This window comes from Oryctolagus cuniculus, chromosome 4 (assembly GCF_051225735.1).
Source record: "Oryctolagus cuniculus isolate XC-2025 breed Fujian yellow rabbit chromosome 4, ASM5122573v1, whole genome shotgun sequence".
Taxonomy (NCBI): domain Eukaryota; kingdom Metazoa; phylum Chordata; class Mammalia; order Lagomorpha; family Leporidae; genus Oryctolagus; species Oryctolagus cuniculus.
The window spans coordinates 92477647-92489989 of NC_142870.1; the positions used below are offsets into that span (position 1 = coordinate 92477647).

The 12343-nt window shown below is 48.0% G+C and overlaps 1 protein-coding gene across 17 annotated transcripts in view; it reads right to left on the reverse strand.

The window, feature by feature from the left end:
* Window positions 1-12343, reverse strand: part of ST6GAL1 (ST6 beta-galactoside alpha-2,6-sialyltransferase 1) — a 122849-nt gene that overhangs the window by 47430 nt on the left and 63076 nt on the right. Inside the window, exon 1 of one of the 17 annotated variants that reach the window (XM_089331999.1) lies at window positions 10757-10965. The exons of the other annotated variants lie outside the window; for them this stretch is intronic. The gene's annotated coding sequence lies outside the window, so the exon portion shown is untranslated. Of the gene's footprint in view, window positions 1-10756; window positions 10966-12343 lie in introns of those variants that run through there. 17 annotated transcript variants of the gene reach the window in all.

Consider the following 12343-nt stretch of genomic DNA (forward strand, 5'->3'; position numbering starts at 1 on the left):
AAATCGGTCCCCACAACAGTTCATTCCACCTTCACCACAGTCCTCTGAGGTTGGCACTGTCTTCCGGCCCAGTTCCTGGTTAATGAAGCTGATTCTCAAAAGGACCTCTAGGATGTGGCCGAGCCAGGGATTAAGCCCAGAACTGTGTGAATCCAACGTCTGTCTTTGCAATGTTTGTACTACAACAATCACCTTGCTTGCCCTGGGCCTCTCTCAGTCCCAACTACAACCATGTAACCCCAGAATCAGAATTTCAGTTCATGAAGAAGGCCCTAAGCCCAGCACACTCTCAGGGTGCTAGACCCCAGACACAGGATCTCAGTGACTCCCCCAGCAGCCCCGGCCCCCTGCTGATATTCTGGCTAACCCTGGGCATTGAGAAAATTAACAGCAGGCTTCTAACTATTTGAGATTTTGACATGAAACAGCCTAATTTGCCAGGGGTGATTATGAAATGTGCACAAGACAGAGCTGACAGGGGCTGGTCCCCTGGTGAGAAAGAGAGCCCACACCCAGGTTGGAAGCCAGGATACAGGAGATTCGGTGCACTCGGAAGTGCGAGAAATAACTTTTGGCTTGTAAACTCTGGCTCTCAAAGCACCAGAACTGCCAGTCCCTGATACAAAACGTTCACTCTCAGTGCTGAATTCCTTTCAACAGATTTCGAAGCCTCTACAACCGCACATTTATGGAACCAATAAGGAACAGCAGTCACTTTTATTTTCAATGACTGCTGATTGCATATTTAGGGGAAATTATGTTTTCTGCTAGCGTGATTGTGATCTCCTTTGTTAAACAGAACACCCCACCTTCGGCCTATTGCATGCAATAAACAGTAATGATAAGGAGGTGGCTGGGAACCCTCTCCTAAATGCCGACATTAAGAGTCTACTGTTCCGCTGGCGCCACGGCTCACTAGGCTAATCCTCCGCCTAGCGGCGCCAGCACACCGGGTTCTAGTCCCGGTTGGGGCGCAGGATTCTGTCCCGGTTGCCCCTCTTCCAGGCCAGCTCTCTGCTGTGGCCAGGGAGTGCAGTGGAGGATGGCCCAGGTGCTTGGGCCCTGCACCCCATGGGAGACCAGGAAAAGCACCTGGCTCCTGGCTCCTGCCATCGGATCAGCGCGGTGCGCTGGCCGCAGCTCGCCGGCCACAGCTCGCCGGCCACGGCGGCCATTGGAGGGTGAACCAACGGCAAAGGAAGACCTTTCTCTCTGTCTCTCTCTCTCACTGTCCACTCTGCCTGTCAAAAAAAAAAAAAAAGAGTCTACTGTTCCAATGCTGGATAGATGGAGAGAGATTGTAGGACTTGCCCAGGGCTGCCAGGCAGTAAACTCAGGATGCTTCCCTCCCCACAACTCATCAGCAAGTCCTCAGAGTAGCTCTAACTCTTGCATGCTGACCCAGGCACACAATGCGGTGTATAAGGATGTGGGAGGAGAGGGAACCGCTGCCCTGAGGCAGGGTGGCTGCCCACCCACCCTGTCCCCACTCCATGCCCGCCACCAGTGCTGGCCTAGGAATGGCAGAGCTGTGAGCTCCCCTGTTTGACTGTATCCATTCAGATCAATCGGTGCAACCAAAAGACTGGTAACTAACTGTGACTTCAGAGCAGCCCAGGGAAAGCCTATTCCTCCTGCCCTCAAGAAGCCAACAGTCTCAGATACCATGAAACTCAGACAGGGACCCAAGCATCTCACTCGCTAGTTATTTGTCCTTTTCCCCTCACGGACAGTGAGCCCGCGAACCTCTGGTTCTCAGGGTCCAAGTCAGAGCCTGTGGCTCAGCCTCATTTGCCAAGTAAGCGAATCTTTTCTTGCAATGCAAGTAATTGAGACTCTTAGCCCAGGAAGGGGCCCCCACATCCAGGCTGAGATCAAAGAGGCGTCGAGGATGGGTGAGATCTCAGCCCCCTCCCCATCCCTAGGAGAGACCTGGAAGGTGGGTGGAGAGTGGCATGGAGGTGGCAAGGGGAGGGCACCAGGACACCATGGAGGTTTGAGCCAGCCAAGCAGGTGTGTGAAGGGGATGAGGGGTTGAGGCTGAGAGCGGCCTCCCTGGGTGGCATCGTGAGCATCAGGTGGCACAGAGCAGGGATGCAGTGGCGAGCAGATGAGGAGCTTCAGAGCAGGGGAGGCAACAAGCGCCAGTAGGGGAAGGGGGCCCGGTGAGTTCAGCAGAAGGGGAGGCCTGATGCACCCACAGCCCTCCTAGCGCCCCTTCCCTGCTCCCTGAAAGGAAGTGAACAAATAAACCACAGACACTATGGCAAGCACCTGTTAAACCTGCAAAATAGCCCCATAAGGCAGGTAACTGCCGGGCCTGTTTCTTGAGGTTGACTTATTTTGTTATAAGAGTGACAGGGAGAGAACACAGAGAAAGAGCTGTTCCATTTACTTGTTCACTCCCCCAAATGGCCACAACAGCCACGGCTGGGCCAGGCTGAAGCCAGGAGCCAGAAACTCCATCCAGGTTACCCGCACGGGTGGCAGGGGCCCAAGGATTCGGGCTGTCATCCTCTGCCTTCCCAGGTGCATTAGCAGGAAGCTGAATCAGAAGCAGAGCAGTCAAGACTTGAACCAGCACTCTGCTATGGGCTGCTGGCACTGCAGGTGGCAGCTTCATGTGCTATATGCCACAACACCAGTCCCTAACCTGTTTGGTAAGTGAAGAAGCAGAGACTCAGAGAGATGTGGAATTTGCTCACAATTGCTCTGCTGTTAAGAGGCAGAGCCAGGATCTCAACTCAGATTTGACCCAAGGCCAAGAAACCTCAGTGTAGAACCTGTGTCCTGAAGAGACGAGGACCAAGACTGAGATAGAGAGAGACTCTCAGACAAGGCCTAGTTCAGAAGACTGATGCTGGGGCTGGGGCTGTGGCGTATTGGGTTAAGCCGGCACTGCAGTGGCGCCGGTTTGAGTCCCGGCTGCTCCATTTCCGATCCAGCTCTCTGCTATGGCCTGGGAAAGCAGTAGACAATGGCCCAAGTCCTTGGGCCCCTGCACCAGAGTGGGAGACCCAGAGGAAGCTCCTGGCTCCTGACCGGTGCAGCTCTGGTTGTTGTGGCCAATTGTGGAGTGAACCAGCAGATGGAAGACCTCCCCCCACTTCTCCTTCTCTCCCTGTGTAACTCTTTCAAATAAATAAATCTTTAAAAAAAAAAAAAAAAAAAGGACAGATGCGACAGATGCTAAATGTCATGTGAACCAAGCTTGGAGTCAGATGGATCAGCTGAGTGGTTTGGGGCCCGTGCCGTGAACACTCCAGGCCTCACTCTCCTCATCTGTGAACGTGGACAAAATCAGCCCTCACAGGCAGAGATGGTGCAGTGCCAGCACTGGCAGGGGCATGGAAACTTGGACCTGGCAGGAAGCAGGGAGGAGAGACAGGCTGAGACCTGCACAGCTGCTGTTGGGTGCAGGAGCTCTCCATTTCTGAGAGCATGGGAGGAACATTCCAGGAGTGCCATGAATCAATATTTTTTTTTGATTGAACATGGAAACTTGATGTTCATCTCAGCAGAAACACTACTTGCTATGTTCAGTGTAAACCCCTTCAAACACTGCTCCACAGCAAGGAGAAGAATGGAAATGTGGTCCCCTTAAGGGAGCCAGAGACAAGCTGGTGCCACCGTGAAGACAAAGCTAATGGAAAAGGCCTGAAGCCAGGGCACAAATGTGGGGTCCCATTGTTCTCCAACTAAATCACTGTGCATCTGCAGCAAAGTCACTTACCCTCTCTGAGTCTGTTTCCTTATGGGAAAGGGTTTAATAGTCCCTGTTTCACAGAGTTGTAGTGCAGCACAAGGAAAATATCAGATGAGAAGGAGCATTTAGACCATGCAGGCGAAATGTTTGCTGGTTTGGGTTTCCTCAAGACAGAGCTGTTACTTCATCACTTCTGAAAATCTAGAGGCCCGGGGCCAGTGTTGTACAGAGGGTTAAGCTGGTTCGAGTCCTGGCAACCCAGCTCCCTGCTACTCACCTAGGAAAGCAGCAGAGGATGGCCCGAGTGCTTGGGCCCCTGCCACCCACGTGGGAGACCTAGGGGAAGCTCCTGGTTTCTGGTTTCAGCCTGGCCCAGCCCTGGCCATGTGGTGTTTGGGGAGTGAACAAGCGGATGGGAGGTCTCTCTCCCTCTCTGTCACTCTGCCTTTCAAATAAATAAACAAATCTTTAAAATATAATAAAAACCTAGAGGAAATACAGCTTGCAAGTAAAGTGTCAGGAAAAAAAAGATGGAGTATGAAGCCACAGCCAGACCAGGTTTATCCAGAATACAGCCCGGCGTGGGGCTCGCTCCCAGGTGGACGCACGCAGAACACCCAGCAGAGGGAGAGCCCCTTCTCTTACAGACCAGCGATTTAATAGTACCAAGTGGCAGGAAGGGGCTGGGGGGTCTGAGCTAAAGCTGGCTGCCCAGGCAGAGGGAGAGCTGGGGCTTATTCTAGAGGTGCTGCGAGATCACAGGGTGAGCTGGGAGGGGTTAGGCTGAGGCCCAGGCTGGACTCTGGGGCCCCACTGCTGAGCAGGGAGGGGGCGGGAAGCTTGGGAGGAGCAGGGAGAGCTCAGGCTGAATTCTTCAGCTAGTGGTGCATCCTGCAGTCCAGGCAGGGCGGGGCTGCTCAGGGCAGGGTGCGCCGCCGTATCAGCGGGGCAGAAAGGGGGCCTGCTTGCTGTGAGTGGGTGAGAGGTCAGTGTGGATCTCGGCTTCTGGTCCTCGCTCCATCAGAAAGCACTGTCCCATTTTAAGGACAAAGACAAACATTTGCCGTATGAGAAACAAAAGACACTAAAGTTTCCTCTGTTAAACTGTCATCCAGTTATGAATCGAGGTGAGTTACAATCGGTGAAAGAAGCCTTTCTCTGCGATCATGAACTTGCAAACACATCATTAACTTCTCTCAGAGCCCTCTGGGCGGAGGAGTTGTGCTCTCATTCCCACAGGGGCCAGGGCGGCTGGCAGCATGGCAGCGGGGCCTGGCTGCCAATCTTGACGTCAGTAGAAACCCCACGTTCAGTCAGCGGCACCTGCTCTCAGAGTGGAGCGTGTTGTAGGGTTTCCTGGAAGCCGGGGCCAGGTGGCCCGCTTGCTTGGTGTCCAAATCACCTGAAGGGTACCCACTCCGCCTTCCCATCAAACTACAGCAAATAGACAAACCCACTTTCAGTTCTGTCTCTGTGAGCAGAAGAGCTATTTAGAGCTGCAGCTCCTTTTCTGTTTCAGCTGTTCTCAGCCATCTGGAAGGGGGGTGTGTGTGTGTGTGTGTGTGTGCGCACATGGGTGTGTGTGTGTGCACATGGGTGTGTGTTACAAGAGCATATCCAACTTAGGGGCTCTGAGCCTGGGCATGGAGCGAGGGTGGGAGGAAGAGGAAAGGCAAGGAATTCCTGCGAAGACCCCCGCTTGCCAGGGCTGCCCTGGAAACATCATGGCCAAGTCTGAATACTGCCCTGAGAGAGGAAGGTCAGACACTGAAACAAATCCACCTGGATTTCAACCCGGGCCCCCGAGCCAAGTAATTCAAGATTGTAATTTCAATGAATCAAATAAACAGCCACCAGCGACCGGAATTTGTTCCCCCAAGATCCGTCCAGTTGCCCAAGATGGATCTTGAGGGCAGGGAGGTTTGTGAAGGATGAACAGTGAGGAGGCAGTGACCCCACAGCAGCTGCAATTCTGCAGGGGACTCCCCGCGCGGGAGAACACAGCCCTGAGCTCAGCACTGCCTCTGTGTGGGACGGGGGAGGTCACTGCACACCCAGGGACAAAGCTTCCCAAGGACAACAAAACCTCCCAGTTTCACAGTGACCACGTGTGCATCAGGCTGTTTCCCTCAGCCCCAGTGGCTGCCCCATTTCTTCCCTGAAGAACTCTGAGCATCAGAGACATCGAGGTTGCACAACATTGGTAGCCAGTGAAGTGGCGGAGTCAGGATTCGAACCCGGGCCTGCCTCGGCTTGTATTTGACTCTCAGCATCAAAGAGAAGGATGGGATGGGAGCAGTAAACCCCTTTCGTTGCATCTTCCTAAAACAGCGAAACCAACTCAGTAACAAGCCAGGAGTTCCACATCACTGGAAATTAAAGGGACAGACATGAAAATAAGATACAATTTTCCCCACCAAATTAATAGACTGAAAGAATTATCACAGCGTTGACAGGCACTCTCATATACTTTTCCTATGAGAACGTCTCCTCTGAAGAGCAATTTGACAAACCACATCATAGTGTTAAAACGTCCATTCTGTTTTAACACAGAAATTCCATTTCCAAAGAGGAAACAATCAGTTAAGCCACCAGACTACAGTTTGCCCTCAGCCCAGGCAGAGCTCAGGACAACCTCCATCCCCAGCAAAAGAGGAATCTTTGCATGTGTTATGGAATATCCACAGGATTAAATGGGTTTCAACAATTCATAAAATACGCACAATAGAAAACTGTGGAAGGCAGTGTAAAGAACCACGAGGTATTCAGCATCCACCATGATCAACTCATGGCCAATCTCATTCCATCAAGACTCACACATTCCTCTGGGCATTTTAACTAAATCCCAGCTATCATATCATTAGAGCCATCAGTATGCCAATACACACCTTTTCTTGAAGTATAAGATACTGTTATCAAACCCACATTTTTTTAAAGTCTGTAAAGAGTTTTTAATAGACTAGGAAAACATTCACAGTATAATATACATTGATAAGGAATATTATAAAATTATATATTGTATAATCCTAGTGTTTTTTGTTTTTGTTTTTGTTTTTTGTTTTTTTAAAGGAAGAAGGGGAGAGGTAAGGGAAGAGGGAGGGGGAGAAAGAAAAAAAAAGAAATCAAGAAAGAAGAAATCATAGGGCTGGTGCTATGGCACAGCGGGTTAAGCCACTGTCTGCAGGGTAGAATCCCCTATGGGCACTGGTTCGAGTCCCAGCTGCTTGGCTTCCAATCCAGCTCACTGCTAATGCACCTGAGAAAGCAGTGGAGGATGACCTAAGTCCTTGGGCCCCTGAACCCACATGGGAGACCCAGATGAAGCTCCTGGCTCCTGGCTTTGGCCTGGCCCAGCACTGGCCATCGCAGCCATCGGGGGAGTGAACCAGAGGATGGAAGATCTCTCTCTCTCTCTCCCTCTGCCTCTCTCTCTATCTCTGCCTCTCCCTCTCTCTTTCTCTACAACTCTGCCTTTCAAATAAATAAATAAATCTTTAAAAGGAAGAAAGTGAGAAAGAGAAAGAAATCAAAAAACAGAGAAATGCTTATTCATAGAGAAAAATAACTTGAAGGAACTTTGAAAAGTTTGTGGGGAAAACGAGTACAAAAAAACCTGGAAATCCATGCATAGTCGTTTCAGAATGCACATTTCCACAAACTTTTTGAAGCCCCATCATATATCAGAAACATTGCCAGTAGTCTTTAGTCTCCCCTGTGCCATGAGATAGAGATCTTTGTTTAGCTTTGTACTTTCTGTGCTGCGTTTTTACTAAGGGGAAAATATCAGATATTTATCATCTCTCCTGCACTTGTTTTGCTTCTCAGATTCAGACTCTCCCTCTAGTATGACTTCTCGTTGGTCTGAAAAACTTCCTTTATCATATCTTTAAGTGCATGTCTGCTTAAAGCAAAGTCTCTTGGTTTTCCTTCATTTGAAAATATCTTTATTTTGCCTTCATTCCTGAAGGACATTTTTTCCTCATAGAAAATTCTGGGTTGCTGGTTCTGTTCTTGCAGCACTCTAAAGATGTTGCTCCATTGTCTTTGACCTCCGTGGTTTTGCAGAGAAATCTTCAGTCATGTGAACAGGTTCCCCTGTGTGTACTATGTCAGATTTCCTTCAGTGCTCTTGGGTATGTTTTTAATCCAAAAGTTTGATCACCAAGCGGCTGAGTAGCTGTCACTGAGTTCATCCTGTTTGAAATCACTGACATTGTGCAATTTTTGAAATCCATGCCTTTCTCTAAATTTGGGGCATTTCAATCATTCATTCTTTAAATATTTCTCATGCACTAATATTTTCCTTTGTACCTTCTGGGATGGGAGTGCAATAGCATGAATTGTCAACATTTTGATATTGTCCCTCAGTATCCTAAGGCTCTGCTCATATTGTGCCCAAGACATGTTTTGTGTTTCATAGTATATAAGGTCTATTAATCCATGTTCAAGTTCACTGACACTTTCTCCATCATTCTTTCCTGCCACTGTGCACATACAGTGACTTTATTATTTCAGATATCATCTTTTTTGGTTCTTTTCTATCTCTTTGCTGAGAACTAATAGCTTTCCATTAGTTTCAAGAATAAAGAACAATTATCACAGCTACTTTAACTCTTTGTGTGCTAATGCCAAGATCTTAAGTTGTCTCAGGGTTAGCACCATTGTCTGATCCTTTGAGTGCTGCTTTTCCTGGTTCTTTTTTATACTGAGTAATTTTGAATTGTATCCTAGACTTATGGATATTATTTTGTGAAGTTGAAAGTTCTGTCTCATCTTTTATGAGTGCTAGTTCTAAGATCAGTGCAGCTTTCAAAGCCTTTTGAATGGCATTTGGGTGTGCCTATCACAGGTACCACTCAAGGGCTGCTCTGCTCACTCTGGTTATCCAGATGGGGTTGTCTCAGAGTAAAGCCTCCCCAACTGTTGCACATTACCACGTGAGAAGGGTCATCATGGGTCCTTATTCAAGTTTCAGCCCTAGTATCCTATCTGCCTACTATTACTTTTCAGAGTTCTCATGTGGTGGTTGTGGGTTTTTTTTTGTTTTGTTTTGTTTTGTTTTTGTTTTTTTTTGTTTTTTTTTGTTTTTTTTTGTTTTTTGCATTGCATCTGGTTTTCAGTGGTAAACATTGGTAAAGGGAGCTAGTAATTGGGTTATTTTATCTTGGCGGTTTCCACTAAGCTTACCTTCTCAGCAGTTTTTACTACTCAAAATTTCATTGATCTTTTAAAGTTCCATTGAAATACTACCCCTTCAGAGAATCCATCCTTTTCCTCCTAGCTAGAAGAAAAGTCTTCCCTCTCTAAATTAAGAAAGATTCAGCTTTGGCAATATTGAGAATCAAAGTTAAAGGCAAATCCTTTCAAAACCATCATTGTTCAAACATCTGAGTGGAAGGACATGGCTGGAATGAAATGAAACCTCATTCAGATCACTGAGGGGTTAAGAACCTGCTCTGGGGCCAGCTCTGCTGATTACCAGATACACAACCGTAGGCAAGTTCCCTACATCTGTGTACCTCGGTCCCCTCCTCTGGGAGACAGAGATAATAAGAACACCTAGCACTTGGATTTGTGGTGAAGATTACATGAGTTAATGGTTGTACCACACCTAGGAACACACCATACTGTAAGGTAAGGGATGATTGGCAGTCTCTCCCAGGGTACCGTGATTTTCCCTGTAGATGCAGGAATCCCATGAGGGGAAGAGGAGGAGTGGCAGTGGGAACTGGCTCTAGTCCTACCTCTTGCTACCTATGCCCCGAAAGCTGCTGTCACTTTTACTTCAGCAAACACCTGAAAAAGCCCAACGACTGTGTCCATGCGGATCTTCCATTTCAGAGTGGGAAGTGGCTCAGTGGGACCTGGCTTCCAAAGTAGGACATAGATAGACTGGTCTGCCTACTCACAACTGACACAGTGACCCTTACAAAAGGCAAATGGTGCTGGGTTGTGTCTGTTTACCCCCCCTCCCATGTCTTCCTGAAACAGGGAATAAACTCCAAATTCCTTAAGCTGTCCCTTAAGACTTGTGGTGATGTTTGCTGTGGCTGCTATCTGTGAGCTCATCTCTGCCACTCCCCAACAGCCCTCACATTTCAGCCACATTGAACTACAGCTGGCCATCCCCCTCACCACTTCCCACCTTCAACCCCCTCCCTCCTCCTTGAGCTCCAACGTCTGTCTCCCACACCATTTGTCAGATTTGCACTCACCTTGTCTTCCATGCAAACTATTCCCGGACTTCCGTGCAGCTTCCCCAGGCTCTCTGGGACCCCACTGGTCATTCCTCCAGTCCTCTGTGCCCCCACAGCCCTTTGAACACATCCTAGGAGCATGCTCTCATTGATAATCATCACTTTTAGGGATGAGGAGGAATTCTTCTCTCCTTCGTTACATCAGTATTTTTCAAAACAAGTATTATTTTGTATTAGCAGGCCTCAAAATCAATTTAGAGCACAATGAGTAGCTTTTGAAAAGTACAAGAGAGTAAACTAGATTTTAAAATATCAGAAATCAGTGCATGTAATAAGGGCAAGTTGTATTTCATGAAAGGTTCGTCTCAGACATAGAATTAGAAGGATGGATGTAGATGGATAACAGATAATGGACCCCCATGGACCCATGACTCAGACTCAACATTGTCAATTGTTTATATTCCTACTTACCCCTGTATCTCCTAGGTTACTGTGAAACAAGCCCCCAAACACCTTATTATTTCATTCATAAACAAATCAGGAAATATTTCTTTAAAATCAACAACTTTTAAAAAGTAACCACAATACCAGAGCGTGTATTCCTTATGGTTGGTGGCAGCCAAGAGTCTGGACGACCCGGAAGCTCCTAGGAAGAGAAGCCACTTCACTTATCTCGCTCTCAGGGCCTGGCACTCAGCAACACCCGCGTGACGAGGGGAGAGAGGAAAGAGAAAGGCCAGCAGGTAGACAAGTCGGAAAAAGCAAAGAAAGGAAAGATGACTTCTTCCCATTTTGCATCCTCTTGAAAGTACTTTTGATGAGTTTCTCGAAAAGAAAGGAACAAAATACTCACTAGTTGGGGCTCCTCTTCCTTAATTAATTCCTGGATAATTAATTAAGATTCCTGCATCCGTTGTTTTCCCCGGGGGCTGCAGCCTGGGACAGTGCGAGTCCTGTGCTGCACGCAGGCCTTGGCTGAAAGGACACTGCTCCTTCCCTGATGGGCACAAGAGCGCGAAATGGGCGCGCGATGACGCTGCTTGGCCTCCCGCTCTAGGGCGTCTGCATATCGTTACCTTGGTCCACTTTCTCCCTCAGCAGTCTTCTCCTCCCATGGAAGCCACAGGCAGGAGATTCTCCATAACACGGGGCCCCTTTGAGGTGTATTCTCAGTAATAGTCAAAAAAAGGCCATCTTTATATAGAGCGACCTTGGTGTCGGGAACAGGACCTCTCTCTTTACAAAAGTCCTGGGTCTGAGGCTGGCTCTGCCGCTTGCTGGCCATAGGATTTTTAGATGACGTCCCTGAGACTAGATGACCTTCTATGAAAGCAGAGATAATAATAGCTTCTCTGTGTCTTTCCGAGAGTTCTCGCGAAGAACAAAGGAAGAAAATGCTTTGGCAATGATAAAGCAGCAAACAGATGTAAAGGACATTTCAGTAATGATTTATGGCTGTGTCCAGAGGAGCAGTTCCTATACTTCACTGCTGTCTGATGGAAAGAGAATGATGCTTCTCCCCCAGATTCACACTACAATTTGTTAAAAGTACAAGCTCACAAATAGCTGAAGGACATACTTTATATGCCATTTATAATAGCAAAATATTGACCACCATGTGCAATTATTAAATGTCAATTTAAAATCATTGAATACCAAGAAGTAAATTTAATTAAAGAAAGCCAAGACTTTTACTGAAAACTACAAAACATTAAAAGAGAAATTTGCAAAGACTTAAATAAATGGGGCTATATCCCAGGATCATGAGTTGGAAGGTTCCATTGTATTAAAATGTCAATTGGGGGCCAAACTTGGGGCACATCAAGTTAATCCTCGGACTGCGACACCAGCATCCCATTATCAGAGCATTGGCTCAAGTCCCAGCTGCTCTGTTTCCACTTTGGCTCCCTGCTAATGTGCCTAGAAAAGCAGCAGGTGACGGCCCAAGTATTTGGACCCTGTCACCCAAGTGGGACACTGGGATGAAGCTCCAGGCTCCTGGCTTCACTGTGGCCATTTAGGGAGTGAACCAGCAGATGGAAGCGCGCTCTCGCTCTCTCTCCACCTTTCAAATAAATAAGATGAATCATTTTTTTAAAAAGCAAATTCCCTCCAAAATCAACAAAGTAACCTAGGAGATGCATCCACTTGACTGCTCTCCCCGGTGTCAGACATTCGGTCAAATACTGCTCTCGATGTGTCCCTGAGGATGTTTCAGCTAAGACTAAGGTCTGAACCAGCAGATTAGGTGTATCAGATTGCCTCTTAACGTAGGTGGCCTCATCCAATCAGCTGAAGTCCTGAATACAACAAAGAGGCTGACTGCTCCTGCCTGACTGGTTGGGGCATGGGTTTTCTCCCTGCCATCTGACTTGGACAGAAACATCAGCTCTCTTCAGACTCTGCCTGGAACTGCACCAGCAGCTCTCTGGGTCTAGCC